We start from the raw sequence: 13,186 nt of genomic DNA, 5'->3' as shown, positions 1-13,186 counted from the left end.
TCCCCATGAGTGGCAATGCTCTTATAGGGCACTGATGCAGCGGAGCATATCCAAGACGGAAAACAGAATGGGTTTCTACCGTTTACCTCTTACTAAAATTGCAGTGATGGGGCCACCGCCAGCATTAGAAGCAGTGACCAGTTGCATCAGTAGAAAATATTGAAGAAGAGGTCATCAGTGAAAGAAGTTATAAATTCGTAAATTTATTCCAGAATACGGAGATGCAATCTAGCGCTCCTAGATGATGGATGGATACAGGAATTAGATAGCAAGAACTGAAGATAAGAGATGGTCCAGCAGACAAGGTCCAAACCAAGCCAAGCAGAGATAAGCACACACAGATGGAAAACACATGGGCTTAGGGAATACCAGGCGCATGGAAAAGAGGCGAGCACTAGAATAACTTGGCATAAAGAAATAAGGAAAAACCACCCATAAGGATCTATAAGGAAAAGAGCAGGTGGCTCCGAGGACTACAGATCCCTAGTCTTTAGGAAACAGCAGCCACGGAAGGGCTACCCATCACACAGAGGGGGATTCGAGTGTCTGTTCCCCTCACCCACTGCAGCCCAACTCCCAGCTGATATACTTGGGGTCCATTTCACTTGGCTATTGGAGTGGAAAGGTTTGAATGAGAATGTTCTCCCATAGGCTCGCCTATTTGAACATTTGCTTTCCAGTTGGTGCTATTTGGGGAAGTACTGCCTAGTTGGAGGAAGTATGTCATCGGGGCTGGGCCTTGGGGTGAAAAGCTTCATGCCATTTGCAGTTCTCTCGTTCTGCTTTGGGCTTGCATTTGAAGTAGTGAGCTCCCAACGCCCTGCTGTCATGCCTGTCACTTGCTGACACGCCTTCCTGCCATGGCGGACTCTTATCCTTCTGGAAACATGAGCTAAAATAAACTCTTCTCTAAGTTGTCTTGGACACTGTGACTTCTCACAGCAGCAGAAAAGTCATTGCTAGGTGGAGGAAACCTTCTCAGCCTCTGTGCCTGAGTTCTCAGACAGCAGAGGCATGGCATGTCTGTGGTGTCCATGTGGGACTGCCACTCAGAGCAATGGACTGGCTTTCATTGAGAAATAGTAAGGCCCTGACTGAGGACAGGAGATCTTAAGGTACTGAGGAGACTTTCCTCCCCTTTCTAGGGAGGGCTTTATAAGGTAGGGGATGGAAGCCACATCTTCCCAAATTCCACACCTCATTCTACCTGTTTGCACCTTCAAACTGACTCATCGCCCTCTTGTAGAAGATCACAAATAAGCACCCTGGTGAGCAAATGATGTCCCAAAGCAGGGATGCTGCACTCAGATATCCATGGGCTGTTACTGCAGATACACAGCTGGGGATACTCAAGACCGCAGCAACACCCAGATCCCTTGGCCTTGTTCTCAGACTCAGAAGGTCTGGATCTTCAAGAAGCCCAATTCCATATGAAGCCTCAAATCCAATTTGCTTTCCAAAAGACAAGTCAAATGTTAAGCTTTCTCCTTTAAACAGAAGCCTGAAATATGATATTTTTCTTGTTCTTCCTTCTTCCCCCTCCTCTTTGTTCTTCTTATTTTGAGACAGGGTTTCACTGTGTAGCCTTGGTTGTCCTGGAGCTAACTTTCTAGACCAGGCTCGTCTTGAACATTCACCTGCCTCTGCCTCCCAATCACCGGGATTAATTGTGTGTGCCACTACCACCCAGCAAAATATGCTATTTTTACATTATAAAAATCCTGCTGGATCCTTTATGCCCAGAGTACATGGTTCCTTAATGCTGCAAAGATCCATATGGACATTCATAGTTTTTAAGAATGCAAATTCTAATAGACATGGTCATCATTTTTACTGAAACCAAACTAAAACATCAAGAGTCTTCCAGCAGCTCCATTCATACAATGGTGTGACACACTGAAGTGGGATCTCCCACCTATTTATTCAGTTCCCACTCTTCCCACCTCGTCAGTTCACAGAGAAGCGCCAATAAAACACATGATGCTAAGAAGAGCTACACTCTGCTCCCTACATTCCTAATGACTTGACAGTCAGCCTCAATATGACGCTGATAATAGCAGCAATTATACCAATATATTATTGCATCTGACTATCTCTATATTACTATATGAATGCATCGACCAAAGAGGACCAAAGGGATTAGACAATATTCTACTTTATGAAAAAGAATTAGTCGATTACTAATGCTTTACCAGTCTCTATTTCCTCCTTCCTGTCTATGTCTCTGCTTTCCCATATTTGGATGCAGGCTTGGGGAGCTCTAAGAAGGTGAGCATCATGCTGCGGAGCGTCGGAGGAGGGAGGAAGTGCTAACAGATAAAGATAGCAGGTAGGCAGAGGAACATGCTAGTCCTTGAAGGACTGATAAACCTTTATATTCACTGAAAAAGATAAAATGAAACCAGGAGTACGTTATGAAGTAAGTCCATGATATAATTTACATTACATGAAGATCGCTCTGCTTAACTGGCTGATGGGCTTATGCTTCATGTCCTTGATGGGTATCAATCTCCTGGAGAACAGTACTTGCTTATATCCCTTGAATGTCCTCACATCACATACTGGTAAAACCAATGACTTTGAGAGTGTTGTATGCACCTGAGCACCAGAGATACCTTCAAGCACAGACTGCTTGGTCCCACAGAAAGTTTCTGAATCACTGGTGCCGGGGGGGGGGGGGTCCAAGTATATAGGCATTCCCAGGTGATGCCAGGAAACAGGCTGCTGGTCCAGGCATTACACTTGTGCTAAGTCTATTGAATACATTAGCCAAGGAAGGGACGTGAAGATTCTAGAAGAAGGAGCAATGGAGCAAAGCAATGTGGTTTGAGTGTGTCCTGTGACTTACTCTAACTGTTCCTCTTTGTCTTTTCCAAATCATTCTCTTTGTCAGTCTCTATGATGACAACAGCAAAAGGACAAACATCCCCTACACACAACCATTCTGAAAGGAAACATCCTACAGTGATTAGACAAGATGAGACACTGTTGAGACCACACTGCCTGGCTTAATTATATATTCAATGCCATTCATATATATTCGCAAAAGAATGTGATTTATCTGTGTAGGCAGTTCTTATCTGACTCAATCTCGAGAGGATATGAGATGGTGATCCATCCCTTGGTAATATTCTGAAACTCAACGTCAAATTAAACTTTCCCCAGAACTCAGGAATAAAGATCATCATGGCCCATGGCTATCTGATTTAGAGTATGTGACATTTGTGAACACACAGACCAACAACAAAGTGGATGCAAACCTTTTTCTAGACGAAAACTTAGAATGCCAATCTTAGGAGGTTATTTTGCTAAGAAATATAATCTCAAGATTACAAGGTAAATGGGACTCAGAATATGAGGACATTAAAGGGATATAACTATGGGAGAGTGGATTTGGACCTGGAGAAGGTGGGTATACACACACACAAAAACAAACAAACAAAAAAAAAACAAAATCAAATCAAACAAACAAAAAACAAAACAAAACCAAACAAACAAAAACCAACCACACAGTTAAGGACCTGTGGCCCTGTGGGTTTACTTGTGAAACCTTGGTTTCCATACAAAAGCATCACTCACAAGCAAGCTGTTACTGTAGGCCAATCAAAAATGAACAGCTCACAATCAGGGAGAGTTTGGGGTTTGGGGTCTAGAAGAACAGCCACTTGACTGAGGCTTGAGGTGTCATGGGTCCATGTTTTCAAGGAAGAATCTGGTTAGACATGTTTCAGGCTTGGACAAGGCCATACTTAAACATTGAGGGGTGTTCCTATGTGAAAGTGCATCTACTCAATAGGAATTCAGGATCTCTCCACTGTGAGGTCATTTGGGATGGGGGTGGAAGGTTCAAACAAACAAACAAACAACAAAATCCTTTGGCAAAAAATAAAAGAAAGAAAATCAATGTAGCATTCACTACATAGCACCAACCAATGGTCCTCCTCTCTATCTACACAGCCAGATGCAGGACAGTGCACAGCTGCCTTGGGGCTGCTGCGGTAACATATAGTGTGTGTTTGTTGGGCCTGGATCCACAGTCCATGATGATGGAAATCATGGAACAGTGTGGCTAGGAATTAAATATAAAAATAAGATGCAATCCTATACTCTAGAAAAATAAAAAGAGTACAAATGAGTCCCCAAATCCAAGGTCTCTCTTAATCCCAGCAGTCCACATCAGTTGCAGTTACCCACCTCCGAAAGGACAAGAGTAAACACTGGACCTGCTCTGGTGTTACAATGCCACTGGATCCTCCCCGCTGTCTCCCTCCTCCTCTTCTTCTTTACAGACAGGTAAAGTTGGATCTCTTGAAGGAACTGGGGACTCCCACTCTAGGCAAAGGTTGGACAGGTGATCAATGTACAGCATGAGATTTGGCTGTGCCTACACGTGCCTCCGACAGAGCTGGATCATCTAGGGCAATGAGAATTGTAAGCAACAGAGAGCAATATTAACAGCATGGGCTGGGAACCACGGGCAGCACACACAGATCCCAGGACACCCAGCAAACACTGGGAACCACGGGCAGCACACACAGATCCCAGGACACCCAGCAAACACTGGGGACCACGGGCAGCACACACAGCTCCCCAGAACACCCAGCAAACACTGGGGACCACGGGCAGTACACACAGCTCCCCAGAACACCCAGCAAACACTGGGAACCACGGGCAGTACACACAGCTCCCCAGAACACCCAGCAAACATTCCTCTCCTCATTCATTCACTCCATACACTCAAGCACCATGCCAGGCTGTGGGTGGAGAGAGAGATGAGGAACACACACACACAGAGGCCCTGCTCTTGTGGATCTTTTGGGGTATGAGACAAGGAACCACAGGACAGTAGAGTTGAGAAGTCAGAGCTTGCTGGGAAGCACAAGGGCATTCAGTGATGGGGGTAGGCTTTCCAGAGTGACATTTACTATCTGATCTGAGAAGTGGAAGGGTTGGGGTGGGTCAGCATGTGCAGAACTCCAGGGAGAGCAGGGAAACAGGGTGCTGGGGTGGGCTTTATTCCCCTTCATTCTCAGCCCATGAGCCTACACCCATCTGGAGCACCCAGGTTTGGCATTTGCTGTTCTCATCGTGGGTTGCTCCCCATAAGCCAGCTGCATTTCTCCTTTTGGTAGGATCTTATCAGAGCAAAGTCTTAGGCAGGAACTAGTTCTATAGGAAGCGAGAAGAAAGCAGAGTCCAGAATATTCTGCAGTCTGTTGTAAAGCTCACCTAAGGGAGGTAAGCTTCACGTGATGGTGTTGATTTTAAAAGTCTGACTCAGAAGCACCTAGGGTTCCTCCCCTTGACTCTCCTACTGTGCCCCAGGGTTCCTCCCATTGACTCTCCTACTGTGCCTGTGCTCTTCCTCCTAAGGCCCTGGCAGACTGCAAAGGAGCCAGCATCTTGTGCCTGCTAGCCTGGGTAGTTTTCATCTTCCAGGAAACCCTCCCACTTGCCTTAGGGAATTAAGAGAAACCAGACAGCTGAAGAAACCAGTGTTGTCAAGGGTCCCGACATGGGAAACAAAACAAACAAAACAAAACAAAACAAAAAGTTTGGGAAAGTCCCATTAGCTTGAATGCTGCCCAGGGTTATAGCCGCTTCTGCGTTATGAAAGAAGCCATTGTAAGGTGCAGTTAGAAAAGACAACTCGCACACCGTCGTCACACCAGAAGCTCACAGCCCGGAGTGGCTTTCCTTTACGTTCTAATATTATCATAAAACACAGGTCTTGAAAATACCCCCAACTGAACCCAGGAAGAAACAAAAACCCTCCCTTCTAAGAAGGGGGAGCAGGCAGCTACTTGAGAGACAAAGAGACGATGTCTTCTTACCCTCTGACAACACAAATTTGTTTAGGTTTGCCTTCCACTAAGTAAGTAAGCAATTAGGTTTTTTCCAATAAAAATATCCCTGTGCATGTGCAAACACCAGAGGCAATCATATAATTACCCTGCCCAATCAGATTCAATTGCTGACAGTTGAGTTCGCACTGCTCATTAGCTTCAGATCACAAGGAGGTCTTACGGAAGCTCTTGCCGGCTCCTCACAAAGGCTCCTATACACAGGCACAGACCTGGCACTACCTCATGCAGGATAATCACCCCTCAACCAGCGGTGCCAAGGCAAGCCCACTCTGGCTTTCCTCTGGGGAAAAAAAAAGAGAGAACTTTGAAGACCCACTGCCTTAAAATGCCCTGGCTTCATTTGGGGGGGATCTCACTGCTAAATATAAGGGCAACCTTTCACCCCCACACTTTAAGTGGCATAATTACATAATTAAAACCAATTATGTCATTTAACAGAGATGTTTCCAAGCCAATTACCTCAATCATTGACCTCAGAAGATTTCCCACACTGACCTGTAACAATGAAGATTGGGATAAATTTAGACACTGACTTCCGAAACAAGGCTGGCACGGCCGCTTGGTGGGTTGGCGCGGGTGCAGCTGCAGGACTGAACGGAGTGACTTGGTCTAATGACGCCATCACTGTATGCCTGCACAGTCCTCCCCACATTCTAAGGCAGTGGATAATTGGTGTTTCATCCCTCTTGACAGGGACGTCTACATGGGGCTGGAAAGGGAGGTGGGGTGAGGAGATTCATAATGCTGCCTGAGTCAAGCTAGCTGACTGCAATGGTGGGGTACCCATGTCACCCCAACTTCCCTTTGCAGGCACACATCTGCATTCAGCTCACTTGGCATGGATCCATGAAGCGCCACTCCAGCTCATGGATCTGACACCCCTAGGTCACATGACAGTCTGCTGTCTCTTAGCATGCTTCTTGTCTGAGCACTAGTTCAGAGTGAGCGCACGACCCCACGCCGATGAGACACAGGGAGCCTCTGCTGGGGGTCTTGGGAAGGGAACCCACTTCTCTCAACTGTGCTTGGATGTGGAAGGAAGAAGATCCCGGTGTTCAGTAAGCCATCTTTGGCCCCAGGAAGGGAATAAGAAAATGGAGACAAAGGGCAGAGGAAGATCTTGGCTCTGGGAAACAACCCCCCATGAATCAGGTCCTGCAGACAGAGCATTTGGAAAGCGGGTCCGTTCTAATGGAGAGCAGGAAAACGATGAGGGCTGTCACGCCTACGGCTTGGACCCACTTGCGAACAAGGATGAAGTTAATGGAGCATGGCTGTGGGCAACAGGCTTGGCCCCTGCTCGCGACATGGTTAAATGCTGCCATTTTCTGACTTATTTAAAGAACATACCATTTTATGGGCAGGAAGAAAGACTTTAATCTGCAAGATGATTTTTATCACTAACTAAACATCCTTGTAACGTTTTGGTCCTCTGCTTTTGTCAAAGTTGTCTCTCCCCGGAGTTAAGGCAGCTGTTGGAGCTGAGACCTCCCTTAACTGTGCACTTTGCCAGTTAGGGGGATCCCTTGTGCTTACTGATGCCTGAATCCACATGGGATGGAGGAACTCGGGACAATGAACTCATTTTAAAAAAATGGGACATTTTCTCTCTTTTTCCTCAGACCTTGAGGAAACACAACATGAGCAAAAATTCCTTAAATGCCAGGGTTTCAAATAATATCATGTAAGTGTGGGACTAGAGTATTCTGTGCTATGACGATCACCTGTGTACACTGGGTTGCAACAGCATCTTCAGCTCCCTACCAGATGCCAGTATCACCCATTCCTCACTCTGAAACAATTAAAAATATCAGCAAACAGAGCCAAATGCCCAGTGATGGGACTGGGGCCAGAACTGCTTGAGAGCCATCATTTTAATACAGCATTTGCGGAATGACCAGCTCTCACCAGAGCATCTCTGAGAACATAGTGTCTTGTAGTACTGTGGTCTCGGAAGAGGGAAACATCACTTTCCTCAGTACTTTCCAGAAACTATGTAAAATAGCCCTGGGGTGAGGTAGCAGAAGGAAACGCAATGTCAAAAGTAGCCATACTATCATCTGTTACAGGTGTGGAGCCTCTAAGCTGAGTCATTCAGAATCAGAGCAGAGGGAAAAGGTTTCTATAGGAGCAGTACTGCCTAAATGCCGAGAACAAAGGGCACTGAGGAAGAGAATATCACAAACCAAGGCCAGGCCGCTGGATGGGGCGCTACAAAATAAGCTTTAGCTTCCCCAGGAAAGAACAGAATTTTAAGAAGCCTTACCCTTTCTGAGGAGTGGATGGGGTGGGGGGAAGGTGGGAGAGCATGAGGAGGGGAGAGAGAGGGAAGAGGGATTGATATGTAAAATGAGGAATATTTTTTAAAAATTATTGTTGTTCTCCTCACATTCACATTTGACCAAAAACATGAAAGGGGGATGGCCTCTTTAAAGAAGACCTAAAAGTCACCTATTTTAGAGAAGGAAAAAAAGAAAGCCAAAAAGTGGTTAAACCTCACTGATTTGGACAAGTGAGAGAAGACATTTAAAAGCAGCAAAATTGATGATTTTGTAGAAGTTCTTCCAAAGAAAGGCACATGGTTGCACTGTAATAGAAGTGACTGAGAGCGGACTGTGGATGAAATGAGAAAATAAGATAAGCTCACTGACTTAACATGTCCATTGCACCACTGGGAGGAAGACTCAGTTAGCTTCACCTCCCTTCAAAGAGGACAACCAATTGGCTGGCTGTTCAGCTGGAAGGCTCTGGAGTTTCCAGAGCTCTTGGTTCTAGGTACAGATTTCCAACTATCTCAGGGCCCATTTCGGATCAGGTGAGTCAGAAAAACCATGTTAGTTTATGTGTGAATACTGGGCCTTTGGGGGCTTATTGGGATGAAAATATTTGGGTCCTAGCAACTGTCTAGGCTAGAAATTGTCAAAGGCGGAGAGTTGAAAGGGAGTGTAGGCTCCACAGAAGGGCATCTCAGCTCCCTCAAGTCTTAGGCCGCCTTAGCGCTAGCTTTCAACTTCTCAACACCAGCTACCAGTGTTCCCAATCTTCTTGATCCTCACTGTCCAACTGCCTCCATGTCTCACCGACCTCTATAAAATCTAACTACAAAGGAGACATATCTCAAGTAGACAAAAAACATGAACAAGGGTCTCTGAGGGGCCTTGGTACCCCCTATTGTTTCTTTCTCTTTCTTTCAACATTTTGTTAAATAACATTTAGAACAATCAGAGAAAAATAGAAGAGCGTGGCTTGAGGTTCCAGCCCCTCAGTTCTCAACCTGTGGGTGGTGAAGGGCTCACCTATCAGACATCCTGCATATCATCTGTTAACATTACAGTTCATAACAGTAGCAAAATTACAGTTATGAAGTAGCAATGAAAGAATTTTATGGTTGGGGGTCACCACAACCTGAGGAAGTATATTAGAGGGTCGCAGTGTTAGGAAGGGGGGAACCTCTGTTCTAGCAGAGGCCACAGTTATTCTCATAAGCCCCATAAGTTAACAGCTGCTTCAAGAGGCTGGTGATTAACTCTAAAGAAGCTAGGCTTTAAGCATAAAGAGTTTCACAGGTCGTACACTCTTATAGACCAGTGTGTCTATGCTTCATATGTACTAAGTTCTTGTAGACCAGTGTGTACACCCTTCATATGTACCATGTTCTTATAGATCAGTATGTGCACCCTTCTTAATACGTACCGTGTTCTTATAGACCAGTGTGTCATCCTTCACAGTCATCTGTTCTGTAGACCAGTGTGTCCACCCTTTATATGTACTGTGTTCTTGTAGACCAGTGTGTCCACCCTTTATATGTACTGTGTTCTTGTAGACCAGTGTGTCCACCCTTTATATGTACTGTGTTCTTGTAGACCAGTGTGTCCACCCTTTATATGTACCGTGTTCTTATAGACCAGTGTGTCCACCCTTTATATGTACTGTGTTCTTGTAGACCAGTGTGTCCACTCAACACCCTTCCTATCCCACATTCTGGCCCATTTGTGCCCCTCAGAGGACCTGACACTAAAAAGTCACAGAGTGAGTTCTGTGGGTGTCGATAAGGGGGCGTCCTAGGTAAGCCTGCAGGAATAGTACACAGACAAGCCTGGTTTGTATCAAGAAGTTAAGGAGGGAGTGTCTGCTTCAGTAGGAATGTGCTTCAGCTTCTTAAACAAGCCCAGGGCTCTATCTCACCCACAGAACAAGTATTGCCCCCTGATGTGCTGTCTGTATGAGAGGCACAGATTCCCGATGGAACACTATTAGAGCCAACAACAGGAGACTACCCAAAGCCACAGCTGTATACTGGGGCTAGTGTGGACTCTCACTGCCACTGCCCAGCAGTGGACAGAATCCCAAGAGGCACATCAGCTGGCATCCGGCAATGAGCTTCTCCAGACCCAGAAATTTTACAAAATTATAGCACAGATCCCTAAGAGTTTGATTCTGAGGCACAGATTTATGGCTTTTTATCATATTAATAAAGAAAAACTAAACAATGCTAGCCTTGAGTTTCTAATAATTTTCTGAAATGTAATTTATTATCAAGTTCATACTCTTAAGTGTGAAGTTCAATGATTTTGAGTAAATCAATACCAGTTTTAAAACATTTCTATGGTCCCTGTCCCAATCCCCAATCCTGTCACTGTTTACCGAAAATGTTGTCTAATTTCTGCAACGAAAGTTCTAGGGCTAAAAGAAAAATGCTTTTTAAAAAAAAAATTCACCTTTAAAGTGTGTGTGTGTGTGTGTGTGTGTGTGTGTGTGTGTGTAGGTCAAAGCCACTGGCTTCTCTGGAACTAGGGCTAGAGGTTGCAAGTTGCCTGACGTTAATGCTGGGAACTGAACTACCAGGAAAGTTTCTGCTCTTCTCCATTGAGTCAGCTTTCAAGCCCCAGGACTTTACATTTATTTATTTACTTTTACTTTTTATTTTTTATTTATTTTTTTACATTTCATATATCTTTTATTTAAATAGCAACACTTCTTATACATCTGGCTGTTTTGCCTCCATGTATGTGTGTGCACCACATGCTTGCCTGGTGCCTGAGGAGACTAAAAAAGGGTGCTCGTACCCTTTCAAACGGGACTTACAGCTTGTTGGGAGCTTCCATGTGGACATTGGGAGCTGAACCAGAGTTCTTCTGCAAACAGAACATGCTTTTAACCCAGCCAATTGCTCTAACATTCCCAAGCCCTCCTATACTTGCTAAATATGGCAATCCTAATCCAAGACCAAAGGAGAATTAAGCCAAGAAATGATTGTTTGTGGCTCAGAATGAATGGGATATTATAAAGAAACCTGAACTATTTCGGTAGATTTGAAGTGTCTCAGCTCAAAGAGAGTCAGAACCTGGCTCTAGATAGAATTCAGCCACAGTGACAACTTAAGGAATTCACAGCTCAATGCTGTTTTACAAGAATGCCCGGGACCTCAGGCACTCAGAGGATCATATGCCACATTTGACTTGAATGGTTAAAGTGAATGTAATCCTTAGCCCTGTAACTCGCAATCAGAACAGGAAAAGTGACTTTTAGGGGCACAAATTATAGGGAAGTCATTCTTGACCCTTTTGGGGGGGGGTCACAGATTTGAGAGCATTTGGTAAAAGTTGTGGACCTTCCCCTTAAGAAAGTTCCTTTACAGTTACACTCCTTTACAAAGCATTACTTTGGAGGCAGCGTGAGCTTCATAGAGCCCAGGATAGCCACAGGCCATTTAAGGTCCAAGAGGCTTCCAGGGGGACTGGCTACATAAACCCCCAAGTTCTCTGCCTTGGTAGTTCTCCCTCTTATTTGAATGTGGATGGAAGAAGCTGGGGCCACGGTGAGGAACTAAAGCAGGAAGACAAGGCTGGCTGCTGTGAACGGTCTATCAGCTGAACAACGGAGCAACTCGCTGGGCTCCATGGGCTCTGGTTTCATTGTTGGGGAATGAACAGGCCAGCTTGACTGTTTGCACAGGTCATGTCCTTCAGACGCAGCAGCCAGGTTTCTGGGAAGGGCTCTCTTAGGTTCTGGAGCACTGCCCAAGATTTTGTATTAAATTTTTTTTTCTTTTAAACACTGGCTATGTGGTGACCGAAGTCAACAAAGCAGTCTTAGTTCTAAATCATCTGATTATCGGATCCCGCATCTGCAGCACAGAGGTCAGGACACAGTTGGGGAGGTTCTGGGACATTTTTCTTAGAGTCTAAGAGAAAACATTTGGCAGGGATAGAAGAGAACGACATCCCAGCCTGACCACTTTCCCATTCACCAACACTCCTTTCCTCTTGCCAGCTGCCGGCCTTTCCTCACAGGGCAAGCTGTCTACCGCTCCAAACTGGCCGCTGGTCCTCCACATGACTTCAGTTTTACGAAGTTAACTTTCTTCGGGGGTAACCAAGTGACCAAACACAGACTGTTGAATTAGGTAATAGGCTCAATGGCCGAAGAACAGGTGTGTCCAGCTCTAAGCCTCAAAGAGTTTAAAGACATCTACAAATTAGACTCAGCTAGTTTTCGGGAAGAAAACAGCCAGGGGCAGGGGTCAGTTAAATGCCTTACAAAACTTTACTTACATAGTCAATGCAGAGAGCGCTATAGTCATACCGGCTTGAAGAGATTAATCATACAACTTATAATGGAAACTAAACAAGAAATAATGCATGTTTTATCCATTTATTTTTCCTCAAGACAATCTACCACTTTAAGGAAGTTTATTATTATGTCCATTGACATGAACCATAAAACTAATTCGAACGTTTATTAGTACTCGCTGACATCTAAGCAATGTAGTCCCTTCACGGTCATCACCTCAAAGACCTCGTTGTTCAGGTTTTATCTTTTTCTGCCCTAGATCCTGAACAGCATGAGAAACGCATAGCCCCTGTTCCTGCTTGTCAAAGGGTACTAACGGCTGCTGGGAAGTAATGTTCTCCACTTTGTGTGAAGACTTAAGAGGAAAAAAAATAGAGAGCTTGTGTAAATTACGGACAAAGTTGACAAATTTCACGGCTTAGTCATGGTTAACATATCGGATTTCATGCTTTGACAGAGATTAACAAGAAAATCATATTAGAGTTCCAACTATTAGTTGATACTTAGGTATTTGGTAAAGAAACTCCATGGTCTCTGAAGTCCCACTGCCCATTCAGTAACACTTCGGTCTTTCCTGCGATGGATGCTCTCCCGCCCCCCCCCCCCGCCCCTGCCAGGCCAGCAGGAGCAAATGGGGTCTCCTAAGTTCCTGAGTTACCCTCTAGTCAGGGCAGGGGCCAGTCGGTGCTTAGCAGGACCAAAGAGGGGGCTCTCAACCTCTGTGGAATCAGGCAAAGTTTAGTATT

At 45.1% G+C, this 13,186-nt stretch overlaps 1 protein-coding gene across 18 annotated transcripts in view; it reads right to left on the bottom strand.

Moving 5' to 3' along the window:
• The window catches only part of Erc2 (ELKS/RAB6-interacting/CAST family member 2), an 885,961-nt gene that overhangs the window by 90,241 nt on the left and 782,534 nt on the right, over nt 1–13,186 (bottom strand). For 4 of the 18 annotated variants that reach the window (XR_012912096.1, XR_012912100.1, XR_012912098.1 and 1 more), the window contains one exon: nt 4,195–4,414. The exons of 13 other annotated variants lie outside the window; for them this stretch is intronic. The gene's annotated coding sequence lies outside the window, so the exon portion shown is untranslated. The remainder of the gene's footprint in view (nt 1–4,194; nt 4,415–13,186) is intronic. One more of the 18 variants, XR_012912097.1, reaches the window with a different exon arrangement.

Source organism: Microtus pennsylvanicus, chromosome 10, assembly GCF_037038515.1.
Source record: "Microtus pennsylvanicus isolate mMicPen1 chromosome 10, mMicPen1.hap1, whole genome shotgun sequence".
Lineage (NCBI taxonomy): Eukaryota > Metazoa > Chordata > Mammalia > Rodentia > Cricetidae > Microtus > Microtus pennsylvanicus.
Note: the sequence above shows the minus strand (reverse complement) of the source record. Positions and strands in the feature narration are given on the sequence as shown.